Genomic DNA, 16675 nt, shown 5'->3' on the forward strand with positions numbered 1-16675 from the left:
GTGCCAGGAACTGACTGCCGCTGAAGTGTGGGCGTGGTTGGAGAGTAGCTGGGACACACAGGAGAGTCCCTGAGGGTTGGAGATAAAGACGTGCTAGAGACTGGGGAGTAACTGAGTGAAACTGGTGAGTTTGGTGGTGATTCCGGGGTGCCTGGAACTGACTCCAGCTGAAATGTGGGCGTGGTTGGAGAGTAGCTGGGACACACGGGAGAGTCCCTGAGGGATGGTGAAGACATGAGAGAGACTGGGGAGCAACGCAGTGAAATTGGTGAGTTTGGTGGTGATTTCTGGGTGCCTGCAACGGACTCCCGCTGAAGTGTGGGCGTGTTTGGAGAGTAGCTGGGACACACAGGCGAGTCCCTGAGGGTTGGAGATAAAGACGTGCTAGAGACTGGGGAGTAACTCAGTGAAAGTGGCGGGCTTGGTGGTGATCCCTGGGTTCCTGGAACTGACCCGCGCTGAAATGTGGGCGTGGCTGGAGAGTAGCTGGGACAGACTGGAGGGTCCGTAAGGACTGGGGGTGAAGACATGAGAGAGACTGGCGAGGATCTCACTGAGGTCTGTGAGTTTGTAGGTGTTTCTGGGGTGTGGGGTACAGACTCCCGCTGAAATCTGGGCGTAGTTGGAGAGTAGCTGGGACAGACAGGAGAGTCATGGGTGGCTGGGGGTGAGCTGCTGGATGATGGCAGTAAGAACATATGGTATATTATTGATGAATGAGGTGACTGTGAAGAATCTCCAGAGGAGGACACGGGAGAACACGATGACATGAGTGACTGTCCTGCTTGGTTAGGAAAGGGAAACTTAAAGTTGTGGAATTCTGCTGATGATGGATGTGAGAGTGGTGAAGCCCTGTGGGATGATGTAGAGTACTTCCACATCCCTGGTGGGGAGCTGCCCCTTGGGTGTGAGTTTCTGGGAGGGGAGAGGGAGAAGCTGGGTGAGGCAGGCATGAATCTTGAGGAGTCAGGGCTGGGGGACCGCTCATATTCTCCCGAGACCTGTGAGTCTCTGGGGGACTCCGGGGTGCATGGGGCTGACTCCCGCAGGAACCTGGGGATGGCTGGAGAGTAACTGGGAGCCACAGGAGAGTCCCTGAGGCCTGGGGGTGAAGAGATGAAAGACACAGGGGTGGAGCACTGTGAGGCTCGTGAGTTTGTTGGTGATTCCTGGGTGTGGGGGGCTGACTCCAGCTGAAATCTGGGGTTGTTTGGAGAGTAGCTGGGAGACACAGGAGACCCCCCGAGAGCTGGGGGTGAGCTGCTGGGTGATGGCAGTACGAACATGTGGTATATTATTGATGAACGTGGGGACTCTGAGGAATCCTCAGAGGAGGACATGGGAGAGCCCAATGGCTTCATTGATTGCCCATCACGGTGAGGACAGGGAAATGGGAGCTTGTGGGATTCTGGTGATGACAGAGGTGAGTGTGGTGAAGCCCTAGGGGATGGTGAATGGTAGCTCCGGATCCCTGGTGAGGCGCTTCCCCTTAAGCCTGAGTTTCTGAGAGGGGAGAGGGAGAAGCTGGGTGAGGCTCGCATGGACCTTGGGGAGTCCGGGCTGGGGGACCGTTCATAAGAAGAGCCAGACAAGACCCTACTGTTCTTAGGTGCAGACATGATTAGGAAACCTGCAGCTCCCAGGGGCCCCTACTAATTTTCTAACTCGCAGAAGGAAGGAGTGTGTGTGTGTGTGTGTGTGTGTGTGTGTGTGTGAGTGTGTGTGTGTGTTTGTGTGTGTACGGTGTGAGGTATGTGCCCCTTCAGAAAATGGAAATCAACCAACCAATGAGACAGACAGACAGACAGACAGACAGAGATTCACTTGCCCAAGTGTTCTGTCCTGTCCTCTGAATCCGCTTCCAAGTCGCAAGACGCTGTGAGCTCCAAGTCCACGCAGAGTCCGCCAAACGCTCCGGCCGCTGATCCGCTCCGCGAAGATCTGAGTACAGGCCAGCCAGGGCGGGTTTAAATAGCCTCGGGCGCAGCCTAGCAGCGGAAAGGGCGGAGCTTCACTCCTCCTTTCCATCAGTCACCCCCAACTTTCCCAGGCTACACCTCGTAGGAAACTGTTCTCTTGCTTTGATTTCATGCGCCACCTTTGGGACAATCTAAGAACTTACAAGTTTTCTTGGCCAGATAACTTAGGAATTGTATGCACTGAAACACGGAAAACCAACTAGTGGTTCTGTGGTTCCCACGTTGTGGTTTTGACACCAGCAGCATCCTTGCAACAATCAAACCCCGGAGATCCACAGATCTGCGTTGTAACAAGACCTCCCCCTGACCCTGATGCATGGCAGTTTAAGAAGTCTTTCCGTGTAAGCCAAAAGACTTGGAGGAAAAGGTGGAGATATGCGTTGTAGAAACATTCTTTTGCTCTGGAACCACGTAGAGACTTGGGAGCCTGTTGGGTGGAGCATTCGTTGGATGAGGGTGGTCGGGTTAGGAATAGCAAGGTGTGGCTCCAGGTAATCCAATCATCTAATTAAGATTCCAGTTGTGCTCATCTGTTTTAAAATTCCGTTTGTGTAAATTCTTTCAGTCAGACTGAGAATGGCAAAGCCTCAACCCCAATTTCCAGGGAGGGCTGAGAGCCTCAGGTGGAGTTGATCACCAATAGCCTATGGTTTAACCCATCATGCCTATAGAATGAGGTCTCCATAAAAACCCGAAAGGACTGGGTTCGGAGAGCTTCTGGATAACACTTCCTGGAAGGCAGTGCGCCCCTCCCCACATGCCGGGCCCCAAATTTATTTCCGAATGTTTGCAATATCCGCTAAAATACAATGGCAAATGTAAGTGTTTCCCTGCGTGCTGTGAGCTCTTCCAGCAAATGAAAGCAAATAAATCTGGGAGTGGTGGCAACCTGATTTCTAGCCAGTTGCTGAGAAGCACAGGTAAAACAACGTAGGGCTTCCCATTGTTATTAGTGTGGGAGGCCTGTCTGGCAGGACTCGGCCCTTTGGAATCTAATGCTATGTCCCGGTAGATAGCGTCACCATTGAATTAGAAGACACACATATGTTGAGAATAATATTTCTGCTCATTTGCTGCACGTCTTATTTACAATATGTAATCAAATTCTTTATCCTGACCTTATGGCACCTGGGTTGAGAACCATGATGGGAAGCAAACATTGGTCTGTCACTTTCTGAGTTTGAAACTTTATTTTGCCTTTAGCGTTTTGCTATTGCTTTTTCGTTTTCTTTTGTTTCGTTTTGTTTCCAAGTTCTGGGGTATATGTGCAGGATGTGCAGATTTGTTACTAAGGTAAACAATCGTGTGCCATGGTGGTTTGCTGCACCTGTCCACCCATCACCTAGGTATAAAGCCCAGCGTGCAGTAGCTGTTTTTCTTAACGCTGTGCCTCCCGAAACGCCCCAGTGTGTGTTGTTCCCCTTCCTGTGTCCATGTGATCCCATTTTTCAGCTCCCATTATAAGTGAGAATGTGGCGTTTGATTTTCTTTCCCTCGATTAGTTTGCTGAGGATAATGACCTCACATCACCAGTGCTTTTGTTTTTTATTATAAAGAGTAGTATTTTATTGAATAAGATTTGCTCACAGAAAACGAAGCTTAAATCTACAATGAATGCCGGACTCTACAGCAGAAAGCAATTTTCTCACTTTTCCACACACAATGGTTCCTACTAAGTGAAAAAATGCCATAAAATTTCATTCACAAATGTACTACTCTGTCTCAAAACATCTCACATAATCATGCACTGTACTAAAGCCATTAGATCAGTTCTTCAGTCAGGTTAAAGAAGTATCCCTCTAATAACTGATTTTTATAATGCTATCAATCTCCACTCCCAATCAGTCTGCCATTGTTAATGGCGTACAGCATTATTGAATACAATGGAATTGATGACGCCCATATCCACGGACAAACCGTGACTTACGATGGTTTGATTTATGATTTTTCAACGTTATGATGGGTTTATTGGAATATTAGATGCGTTTCTGAGTTACACTGGGTTTAGGAGTATGCGACCCTATAGTCCAGAAACAGCTGTATAAAGAAAAACAGGTGTACCTAATTAAAATATGCCTAGTGACTTGGGATAAATCAATAGATGTTCACAACTGATGGAGAGCCGTGAAAGAGAGATAGCGGTAAATAGTTACAATAACACAATTTTCCTGCACCTGTGGAGGATTTCCCCAAAAAAACGCAGAATGTGGGATGCACCTAAGGCATATGAAAGAGAGAGGGCAGAAGGAGTAAGAGAGAAATAGGAGGAAGGAAGGAAGGAAGGAAGGAAGGAAGGAAGGAAGGAAGGAAGGAAGGAAAGAAGGAAGGAAGGAAGGAAGGAAGGAAGGAAGGAAGGAAGGAAGGAAGGAAAGAAGGAAAGAAGGACGGAAGGAAGGAGAAAACACCCGGTGTTACTAAAACCCCAAAAAGACTGGTTTCCCCCTGTGGGTAAGCCTACAATGTGGATGAATCTTGAAAATATTGTGCTACGTGTTATGTCAGTCATAAAAGCTCACCTACTGTGCAATTCCGTTTATAGGAATTGTCCACAATATGGAAATCTATTCATATGGGGTTGATCGCACTATGTAGTTGCTACCTAGTGCTGAGGGTCAGGGAGAGGGTTTGAGACAGAATGAGGAGTGACTAATGTCTACAGGGTTTTTCTCTGGTCGGGGGTGATAAGACGTTCTACAACGGATTGCGAATTAAAAGGGAATGTGCACAACCACAGGTATACTAAAAGCCACTCAATTCATGACTTTTAATGGGGGAATCTTATGTGGCGCACTCTCATCGAGACCACGGCAGACATAGTGAGAGAGAAAAAGGTGAGTAAATATCTGAAACGGAGGCAGAAACAGAGAGAATGAAAAGCCCTGTGAATGGAAGGGAGAGTGAAAAGGGCAAATGGTCCTATTTACAAATGACAGATGTGAAACTGGGGTTCACATCAACAGTGTCACTGCCAGGAAGGAGGGTCATGTGAGCCATGTCACCGGTAGTGTGGCCCGCAGGGACGCCGACATGCTGGAGCGTCGTGCCAGCATGGGCTCTGGCAGCCACGTGGGCCGGCAGGAGGGTCCCGCTGCACAGCTGTGGGGTGAGGATAGACTGGGTGGTGATATCGGCCATGACAGGGGCCTCTTCTGCTGGCAAGAGGGTGACAGTAGCAAGTAGAGGGACAGGCCTGCGTGTGAGGACGGAATGCAGGAGGGGCTCTTCTGCGGCTGGGTGTGGGGCCCTCACCGGAACTGTGGAGAAATGGCCAGGTAACTGCGTCACGTGGGCTAGTAGATTGGCCAGGGCTTCGAACTGAAGGACAATAACGGGGAGTAGCTGTCAGGCCCTGGGAGTGTCTGAGTGTAAGTGGAGATGGGTTTGGGGTCACTGAGGGATGCGTGGGAGCCATCCCTGTATAGGTCCAGGTCATAGGGAGATAGGCTCGTGAGGCCTGTGGGTGTCTAGGGTTGTCCTGGGTGCCTGGGGCTGACTGTGGCAGAAATCTGGGGAGGGCTGGAGAGAAGCTGGGAGACACAGGAGAGTCCCTGAAGGCAGGGGGTGAAGAGGTGAAAGAAATGGGGGAGGGTTGCAGTAAGGTCCGTGAGTTTGTAGGTGATTCCTGGGTGTGGGAAGCTGACTCCAGGTGAAATCTGGAGATGGCTGGAGAGTAGCTGAGAGAGACAGAAGAGTCCCTGAGGGCTGGGGGTGAGAACATGAGGGAGACTGGGGAGTAAGTCAGTGAAATTCGCGAGTTCGGTGGTGTATCGTGGGCGCCTGGAACTGACTCCAGCTGGAATCTAGAGAAGTTTTGACAGTAGCTGAAAGAGACACAAGAGTCCCTGTGGGCTGAGGGCAAAGACCTGAGAGAGACCAGGGAGGACCTCAGTGAAGTCTGTGAGTCTGTAGGTGATTCCGGAGTGTGGGAGGCTGACTCCCGCTGAAATCTGGGCGTGGTGGGAGAGTAGCTGGGACAGACAGGAGAGTCCCAGGGGGCTGGGGGTGAAGACATGAGAGAGACTGGGGAGTAACCCAGTGAAACTGCTGAGTTTGTAGGTGATACCTGGGAGCCCGGAACTGACTCCCGCTGAAATCTGGGCATGGTTGGAGAGTAGCTGGGACACACAGGAGAGTCCCTGAGGGCTGGGGGTGAAGACATGAGAGAGACCGGGGAGTAACTCAGTGAAACTGGAGAGTTTGGTGGTGACTCCGGGGTGCCAGGAACTGACTCCAGCTGAAATGTGGCGGTGGTTGGAGAGTAGCTGGGACAGACAGGAGAGTCCCTGAGGGCTGGTGAAGACATGAGAGAGACTGGAGAGTAATTGAGTGAAATTGGTGAGTTTGGTGGCAATTCTGGGGTGCAAGGAACTGCTTCGAGCTGAAATCTGGGCGTAGTTGGAGAGTAGCTGCGACAGACAGTAGAGTCCCTGAGGGCTGGTGAAGACATGAGAGAGACTGGAGAGTAATTGAGTGAAATTGGTGAGTTTGGTGTTGATTCCGGGGTGCAAGGAACTGCTTCCAGATGAAATCTGGGCGTTGTTGGAGAGTAGCTGGGACAGACAGGAGAGTCCCAGAGGGCTGGTGAAGACATGAGAGAGACTGGAGAGTAATTGAGTGAAATTGGTGAGTTTGGTGTTGATTCCGGGGTGCAAGGAACTGCTTCCAGCTGAAATGTGGGCGCTGTTGGAGAGTAGCTGGGACAGACAGGAGAGTCCCTGAGGGCTGGTGAAGACATGAGAGAGACTGGGGAGTAACGCAGTGAAATTGGTGAGTTTGGTGGTGATTCCTGGGTGCCAGGAACTGACTGCCGCTGAAGTGTGGGCGTGGTTGGAGAGTAGCTGGGACACACAGGAGAGTCCCTGAGGGTTGGAGATAAAGACGTGCTAGAGACTGGGGAGTAACTGAGTGAAACTGGTGAGTTTGGTGGTGATTCCGGGGTGCCTGGAACTGACTCCAGCTGAAATGTGGGCGTGGTTGGAGAGTAGCTGGGACACACGGGAGAGTCCCTGAGGGATGGTGAAGACATGAGAGAGACTGGGGAGCAACGCAGTGAAATTGGTGAGTTTGGTGGTGATTTCTGGGTGCCTGCAACGGACTCCCGCTGAAGTGTGGGCGTGTTTGGAGAGTAGCTGGGACACACAGGCGAGTCCCTGAGGGTTGGAGATAAAGACGTGCTAGAGACTGGGGAGTAACTCAGTGAAAGTGGTGGGCTTGGTGGTGATCCCTGGGTTCCTGGAACTGACCCGCGCTGAAATGTGGGCGTGGCTGGAGAGTAGCTGGGACAGACTGGAGGGTCCGTAAGGACTGGGGGTGAAGACATGAGAGAGACTGGCGAGGATCTCACTGAGGTCTGTGAGTTTGTAGGTGTTTCTGGGGTGTGGGGTACAGACTCCCGCTGAAATCTGGGCGTAGTTGGAGAGTAGCTGGGACAGACAGGAGAGTCATGGGTGGCTGGGGGTGAGCTGCTGGATGATGGCAGTAAGAACATATGGTATATTATTGATGAATGAGGTGACTGTGAAGAATCTCCAGAGGAGGACACGGGAGAACACGATGACATGAGTGACTGTCCTGCTTGGTTAGGAAAGGGAAACTTAAAGTTGTGGAATTCTGCTGATGATGGATGTGAGAGTGGTGAAGCCCTGTGGGATGATGTAGAGTACTTCCACATCCCTGGTGGGGAGCTGCCCCTTGGGTGTGAGTTTCTGGGAGGGGAGAGGGAGAAGCTGGGTGAGGCAGGCATGAATCTTGAGGAGTCAGGGCTGGGGGACCGCTCATATTCTCCCGAGACCTGTGAGTCTCTGGGGGACTCCGGGGTGCATGGGGCTGACTCCCGCAGGAACCTGGGGATGGCTGGAGAGTAACTGGGAGCCACAGGAGAGTCCCTGAGGCCTGGGGGTGAAGAGATGAAAGACACAGGGGTGGAGCACTGTGAGGCTCGTGAGTTTGTTGGTGATTCCTGGGTGTGGGGGGCTGACTCCAGCTGAAATCTGGGGTTGTTTGGAGAGTAGCTGGGAGACACAGGAGACCCCCCGAGAGCTGGGGGTGAGCTGCTGGGTGATGGCAGTACGAACATGTGGTATATTATTGATGAACGTGGGGACTCTGAGGAATCCTCAGAGGAGGACATGGGAGAGCCCAATGGCTTCATTGATTGCCCATCACGGTGAGGACAGGGAAATGGGAGCTTGTGGGATTCTGGTGATGACAGAGGTGAGTGTGGTGAAGCCCTAGGGGATGGTGAATGGTAGCTCCGGATCCCTGGTGAGGCGCTTCCCCTTAAGCCTGAGTTTCTGAGAGGGGAGAGGGAGAAGCTGGGTGAGGCTCGCATGGACCTTGGGGAGTCCGGGCTGGGGGACCGTTCATAAGAAGAGCCAGACAAGACCCTACTGTTCTTAGGTGCAGACATGATTAGGAAACCTGCAGCTCCCAGGGGCCCCTACTAATTTTCTAACTCGCAGAAGGAAGGAGTGTGTGTGTGTGTGTGTGTGTGTGTGTGTGTGTGAGTGTGTGTGTGTGTTTGTGTGTGTACGGTGTGAGGTATGTGCCCCTTCAGAAAATGGAAATCAACCAACCAATGAGACAGACAGACAGACAGACAGACAGAGATTCACTTGCCCAAGTGTTCTGTCCTGTCCTCTGAATCCGCTTCCAAGTCGCAAGACGCTGTGAGCTCCAAGTCCACGCAGAGTCCGCCAAACGCTCCGGCCGCTGATCCGCTCCGCGAAGATCTGAGTACAGGCCAGCCAGGGTGGGTTTAAATAGCCTCGGGCGCAGCCTAGCAGCGGAAAGGGCGGAGCTTCACTCCTCCTTTCCATCAGTCACCCCCAACTTTCCCAGGCTACACCTCGTAGGAAACTGTTCTCTTGCTTTGATTTCATGCGCCACCTTTGGGACAATCTAAGAACTTACAAGTTTTCTTGGCCAGATAACTTAGGAATTGTATGCACTGAAACACGGAAAACCAACTAGTGGTTCTGTGGTTCCCACGTTGTGGTTTTGACACCAGCAGCATCCTTGCAACAATCAAACCCCGGAGATCCACAGATCTGCGTTGTAACAAGACCTCCCCCTGACCCTGATGCATGGCAGTTTAAGAAGTCTTTCCGTGTAAGCCAAAAGACTTGGAGGAAAAGGTGGAGATATGCGTTGTAGAAACATTCTTTTGCTCTGGAACCACGTAGAGACTTGGGAGCCTGTTGGGTGGAGCATTCGTTGGATGAGGGTGGTCGGGTTAGGAATAGCAAGGTGTGGCTCCAGGTAATCCAATCATCTAATTAAGATTCCAGTTGGGCTCATCTGTTTTAAAATTCCGTTTGTGTAAATTCTTTCAGTCAGACTGAGAATGGCAAAGCCTCAACCCCAATTTCCAGGGAGGGCTGAGAGCCTCAGGTGGAGTTGATCACCAATAGCCTATGGTTTAACCCATCATGCCTATAGAATGAGGTCTCCATAAAAACCCGAAAGGACTGGGTTCGGAGAGCTTCTGGATAACACTTCCTGGAAGGCAGTGCGCCCCTCCCCACATGCCGGGCCCCAAATTTATTTCCGAATGTTTGCAATATCCGCTAAAATACAATGGCAAATGTAAGTGTTTCCCTGCGTGCTGTGAGCTCTTCCAGCAAATGAAAGCAAATAAATCTGGGAGTGGTGGCAACCTGATTTCTAGCCAGTTGCTGAGAAGCACAGGTAAAACAACGTAGGGCTTCCCATTGTTATTAGTGTGGGAGGCCTGTCTGGCAGGACTCGGCCCTTTGGAATCTAATGCTATGTCCCGGTAGATAGCGTCACCATTGAATTAGAAGACACACATATGTTGAGAATAATATTTCTGCTCATTTGCTGCACGTCTTATTTACAATATGTAATCAAATTCTTTATCCTGACCTTATGGCACCTGGGTTGAGAACCATGATGGGAAGCAAACATTGGTCTGTCACTTTCTGAGTTTGAAACTTTATTTTGCCTTTAGCGTTTTGCTATTGCTTTTTCGTTTTCTTTTGTTTCGTTTTGTTTCCAAGTTCTGGGGTATATGTGCAGGATGTGCAGATTTGTTACTAAGGTAAACAATCGTGTGCCATGGTGGTTTGCTGCACCTGTCCACCCATCACCTAGGTATAAAGCCCAGCGTGCAGTAGCTGTTTTTCTTAACGCTGTGCCTCCCGAAACGCCCCAGTGTGTGTTGTTCCCCTTCCTGTGTCCATGTGATCCCATTTTTCAGCTCCCATTATAAGTGAGAATGTGGCGTTTGATTTTCTTTCCCTCGATTAGTTTGCTGAGGATAATGACCTCACATCACCAGTGCTTTTGTTTTTTATTATAAAGAGTAGTATTTTATTGAATAAGATTTGCTCACAGAAAACGAAGCTTAAATCTACAATGAATGCCGGACTCTAGAGCAGAAAGCAATTTTCTCACTTTTCCACACACAATGGTTCCTACTAAGTGAAAAAATGCCATAAAATTTCATTCACAAATGTACTACTCTGTCTCAAAACATCTCACATAATCATGCACTGTACTAAAGCCATTAGATCAGTTCTTCAGTCAGGTTAAAGAAGTATCCCTCTAATAACTGATTTTTATAATGCTATCAATCTCCACTCCCAATCAGTCTGCCATTGTTAATGGCGTACAGCATTATTGAATACAATGGAATTGATGACGCCCATATCCACGGACAAACCGTGACTTACGATGGTTTGATTTATGATTTTTCAACGTTATGATGGGTTTATTGGAATATTAGATGCGTTTCTGAGTTACACTGGGTTTAGGAGTATGCGACCCTATAGTCCAGAAACAGCTGTATAAAGAAAAACAGGTGTACCTAATTAAAATATGCCTAGTGACTTGGGATAAATCAATAGATGTTCACAACTGATGGAGAGCCGTGAAAGAGAGATAGCGGTAAATAGTTACAATAACACAATTTTCCTGCACCTGTGGAGGATTTCCCCAAAAAAACGCAGAATGTGGGATGCACCTAAGGCATATGAAAGAGAGAGGGCAGAAGGAGTAAGAGAGAAATAGGAGGAAGGAAGGAAGGAAGGAAGGAAGGAAGGAAGGAAGGAAGGAAGGAAGGAAGGAAGGAAGGAAAGAAGGAAGGAAGGAAGGAAGGAAGGAAGGAAGGAAGGAAGGAAGGAAGGAAGGAAAGAAGGAAAGAAGGACGGAAGGAAGGAGAAAACACCCGGTGTTACTAAAACCCCAAAAAGACTGGTTTCCCCCTGTGGGTAAGCCTACAATGTGGATGAATCTTGAAAATATTGTGCTACGTGTTATGTCAGTCATAAAGGCTCACCTACTGTGCAATTCCGTTTATAGGAATTGTCCACAATATGGAAATCTATTCATATGGGGTTGATCGCACTATGTAGTTGCTACCTAGTGCTGAGGGTCAGGGAGAGGGTTTGAGACAGAATGAGGAGTGACTAATGTCTACAGGGTTTTTCTCTGGTCGGGGGTGATAAGACGTTCTACAACGGATTGCGAATTAAAAGGGAATGTGCACAACCACAGGTATACTAAAAGCCACTCAATTCATGACTTTTAATGGGGGAATCTTATGTGGCGCACTCTCATCGAGACCACGGCAGACATAGTGAGAGAGAAAAAGGTGAGTAAATATCTGAAACGGAGGCAGAAACAGAGAGAATGAAAAGCCCTGTGAATGGAAGGGAGAGTGAAAAGGGCAAATGGTCCTATTTACAAATGACAGATGTGAAACTGGGGTTCACATCAACAGTGTCACTGCCAGGAAGGAGGGTCATGTGAGCCATGTCACCGGTAGTGTGGCCCGCAGGGACGCCGACATGCTGGAGCGTCGTGCCAGCATGGGCTCTGGCAGCCACGTGGGCCGGCAGGAGGGTCCCGCTGCACAGCTGTGGGGTGAGGATAGACTGGGTGGTGATATCGGCCATGACAGGGGCCTCTTCTGCTGGCAAGAGTGTGACAGTAGCAAGTAGAGGGACAGGCCTGCGTGTGAGGACGGAATGCAGGAGGGGCTCTTCTGCGGCTGGGTGTGGGGCCCTCACCGGAACTGTGGAGAAATGGCCAGGTAACTGCGTCACGTGGGCTAGTAGATTGGCCAGGGCTTCGAACTGAAGGACAATAACGGGGAGTAGCTGTCAGGCCCTGGGAGTGTCTGAGTGTAAGTGGAGATGGGTTTGGGGTCACTGAGGGATGCGTGGGAGCCATCCCTGTATAGGTCCAGGTCATAGGGAGATAGGCTCGTGAGGCCTGTGGGTGTCTAGGGTTGTCCTGGGTGCCTGGGGCTGACTGTGGCAGAAATCTGGGGAGGGCTGGAGAGAAGCTGGGAGACACAGGAGAGTCCCTGAAGGCAGGGGGTGAAGAGGTGAAAGAAATGGGGGAGGGTTGCAGTAAGGTCCGTGAGTTTGTAGGTGATTCCTGGGTGTGGGAAGCTGACTCCAGGTGAAATCTGGAGATGGCTGGAGAGTAGCTGAGAGAGACAGAAGAGTCCCTGAGGGCTGGGGGTGAGAACATGAGGGAGACTGGGGAGTAAGTCAGTGAAATTCGCGAGTTCGGTGGTGTATCGTGGGCGCCTGGAACTGACTCCAGCTGGAATCTACAGAAATTTTGACAGTAGCTGAAAGAGACACAAGAGTCCCTGTGGGCTGAGGGCAAAGACCTGAGAGAGACCAGGGAGGACCTCAGTGAAGTCTGTGAGTCTGTAGGTGATTCCGGAGTGTGGGAGGCTGACTCCCGCTGAAATCTGGGCGTGGTGGGAGAGTAGCTGGGACAGACAGGAGAGTCCCAGGGGGCTGGGGGTGAAGACATGAGAGAGACTGGGGAGTAACCCAGTGAAACTGCTGAGTTTGTAGGTGATACCTGGGAGCCCGGAACTGACTCCCGCTGAAATCTGGGCATGGTTGGAGAGTAGCTGGGACACACAGGAGAGTCCCTGAGGGCTGGGGGTGAAGACATGAGAGACACCGGGGAGTAACTCAGTGAAACTGGAGAGTTTGGTGGTGACTCCGGGGTGCCAGGAACTGACTCCAGCTGAAATGTGGCGGTGGTTGGAGAGTAGCTGGGACAGACAGGAGAGTCCCTGAGGGCTGGTGAAGACATGAGAGAGACTGGAGAGTAATTGAGTGAAATTGGTGAGTTTGGTGGCAATTCTGGGGTGCAAGGAACTGCTTCGAGCTGAAATCTGGGCGTAGTTGGAGAGTAGCTGCGACAGACAGTAGAGTCCCTGAGGGCTGGTGAAGACATGAGAGAGACTGGAGAGTAATTGAGTGAAATTGGTGAGTTTGGTGTTGATTCCGGGGTGCAAGGAACTGCTTCCAGATGAAATCTGGGCGTTGTTGGAGAGTAGCTGGGACAGACAGGAGAGTCCCAGAGGGCTGGTGAAGACATGAGAGAGACTGGAGAGTAATTGAGTGAAATTGGTGAGTTTGGTGTTGATTCCGGGGTGCAAGGAACTGCTTCCAGCTGAAATGTGGGCGCTGTTGGAGAGTAGCTGGGACAGACAGGAGAGTCCCTGAGGGCTGGTGAAGACATGAGAGAGACTGGGGAGTAACGCAGTGAAATTGGTGAGTTTGGTGGTGATTCCTGGGTGCCAGGAACTGACTGCCGCTGAAGTGTGGGCGTGGTTGGAGAGTAGCTGGGACACACAGGAGAGTCCCTGAGGGTTGGAGATAAAGACGTGCTAGAGACTGGGGAGTAACTGAGTGAAACTGGTGAGTTTGGTGGTGATTCCGGGGTGCCTGGAACTGACTCCAGCTGAAATGTGGGCGTGGTTGGAGAGTAGCTGGGACACACGGGAGAGTCCCTGAGGGATGGTGAAGACATGAGAGAGACTGGGGAGCAACGCAGTGAAATTGGTGAGTTTGGTGGTGATTTCTGGGTGCCTGCAACGGACTCCCGCTGAAGTGTGGGCGTGTTTGGAGAGTAGCTGGGACACACAGGCGAGTCCCTGAGGGTTGGAGATAAAGACGTGCTAGAGACTGGGGAGTAACTCAGTGAAAGTGGCGGGCTTGGTGGTGATCCCTGGGTTCCTGGAACTGACCCGCGCTGAAATGTGGGCGTGGCTGGAGAGTAGCTGGGACAGACTGGAGGGTCCGTAAGGACTGGGGGTGAAGACATGAGAGAGACTGGCGAGGATCTCACTGAGGTCTGTGAGTTTGTAGGTGTTTCTGGGGTGTGGGGTACAGACTCCCGCTGAAATCTGGGCGTAGTTGGAGAGTAGCTGGGACAGACAGGAGAGTCATGGGTGGCTGGGGGTGAGCTGCTGGATGATGGCAGTAAGAACATATGGTATATTATTGATGAATGAGGTGACTGTGAAGAATCTCCAGAGGAGGACACGGGAGAACACGATGACATGAGTGACTGTCCTGCTTGGTTAGGAAAGGGAAACTTAAAGTTGTGGAATTCTGCTGATGATGGATGTGAGAGTGGTGAAGCCCTGTGGGATGATGTAGAGTACTTCCACATCCCTGGTGGGGAGCTGCCCCTTGGGTGTGAGTTTCTGGGAGGGGAGAGGGAGAAGCTGGGTGAGGCAGGCATGAATCTTGAGGAGTCAGGGCTGGGGGACCGCTCATATTCTCCCGAGACTTGTGAGTCTCTGGGGGACTCCGGGGTGCATGGGGCTGACTCCCGCAGGAACCTGGGGATGGCTGGAGAGTAACTGGGAGCCACAGGAGAGTCCCTGAGGCCTGGGGGTGAAGAGATGAAAGACACAGGGGTGGAGCACTGTGAGGCTCGTGAGTTTGTTGGTGATTCCTGGGTGTGGGGGGCTGACTCCAGCTGAAATCTGGGGTTGTTTGGAGAGTAGCTGGGAGACACAGGAGACCCCCCGAGAGCTGGGGGTGAGCTGCTGGGTGATGGCAGTACGAACATGTGGTATATTATTGATGAACGTGGGGACTCTGAGGAATCCTCAGAGGAGGACATGGGAGAGCCCAATGGCTTCATTGATTGCCCATCACGGTGAGGACAGGGAAATGGGAGCTTGTGGGATTCTGGTGATGACAGAGGTGAGTGTGGTGAAGCCCTAGGGGATGGTGAATGGTAGCTCCGGATCCCTGGTGAGGCGCTTCCCCTTAAGCCTGAGTTTCTGAGAGGGGAGAGGGAGAAGCTGGGTGAGGCTCGCATGGACCTTGGGGAGTCCGGGCTGGGGGACCGTTCATAAGAAGAGCCAGACAAGACCCTACTGTTCTTAGGTGCAGACATGATTAGGAAACCTGCAGCTCCCAGGGGCCCCTACTAATTTTCTAACTCGCAGAAGGAAGGAGTGTGTGTGTGTGTGTGTGTGTGTGTGTGTGTGTGTGAGTGTGTGTGTGTGTTTGTGTGTGTACGGTGTGAGGTATGTGCCCCTTCAGAAAATGGAAATCAACCAACCAATGAGACAGACAGACAGACAGACAGACAGACAGACAGAGATTCACTTGCCCAAGTGTTCTGTCCTGTCCTCTGAATCCGCTTCCAAGTCGCAAGACGCTGTGAGCTCCAAGTCCACGCAGAGTCCGCCAAACGCTCCGGCCGCTGATCCGCTCCGCGAAGATCTGAGTACAGGCCAGCCAGGGCGGGTTTAAATAGCCTCGGGCGCAGCCTAGCAGCGGAAAGGGCGGAGCTTCACTCCTCCTTTCCATCAGTCACCCCCAACTTTCCCAGGCTACACCTCGTAGGAAACTGTTCTCTTGCTTTGATTTCATGCGCCACCTTTGGGACAATCTAAGAACTTACAAGTTTTCTTGGCCAGATAACTTAGGAATTGTATGCACTGAAACACGGAAAACCAACTAGTGGTTCTGTGGTTCCCACGTTGTGGTTTTGACACCAGCAGCATCCTTGCAACAATCAAACCCCGGAGATCCACAGATCTGCGTTGTAACAAGACCTCCCCCTGACCCTGATGCATGGCAGTTTAAGAAGTCTTTCCGTGTAAGCCAAAAGACTTGGAGGAAAAGGTGGAGATATGCGTTGTAGAAACATTCTTTTGCTCTGGAACCACGTAGAGACTTGGGAGCCTGTTGGGTGGAGCATTCGTTGGATGAGGGTGGTCGGGTTAGGAATAGCAAGGTGTGGCTCCAGGTAATCCAATCATCTAATTAAGATTCCAGTTGGGCTCATCTGTTTTAAAATTCCGTTTGTGTAAATTCTTTCAGTCAGACTGAGAATGGCAAAGCCTCAACCCCAATTTCCAGGGAGGGCTGAGAGCCTCAGGTGGAGTTGATCACCAATAGCCTATGGTTTAACCCATCATGCCTATAGAATGAGGTCTCCATAAAAACCCGAAAGGACTGGGTTCGGAGAGCTTCTGGATAACACTTCCTGGAAGGCAGTGCGCCCCTCCCCACATGCCGGGCCCCAAATTTATTTCCGAATGTTTGCAATATCCGCTAAAATACAATGGCAAATGTAAGTGTTTCCCTGCGTGCTGTGAGCTCTTCCAGCAAATGAAAGCAAATAAATCTGGGAGTGGTGGCAACCTGATTTCTAGCCAGTTGCTGAGAAGCACAGGTAAAACAACGTAGGGCTTCCCATTGTTATTAGTGTGGGAGGCCTGTCTGGCAGGACTCGGCCCTTTGGAATCTAATGCTATGTCCCGGTAGATAGCGTCACCATTGAATTAGAAGACACACATATGTTGAGAATAATATTTCTGCTCATTTGCTGCACGTCTTATTTACAATATGTAATCAAATTCTTTATCCTGACCTTATGGCACCTGG

Source organism: Gorilla gorilla, chromosome 22, assembly GCF_029281585.2.
Source record: "Gorilla gorilla gorilla isolate KB3781 chromosome 22, NHGRI_mGorGor1-v2.1_pri, whole genome shotgun sequence".
NCBI lineage: Eukaryota > Metazoa > Chordata > Mammalia > Primates > Hominidae > Gorilla > Gorilla gorilla.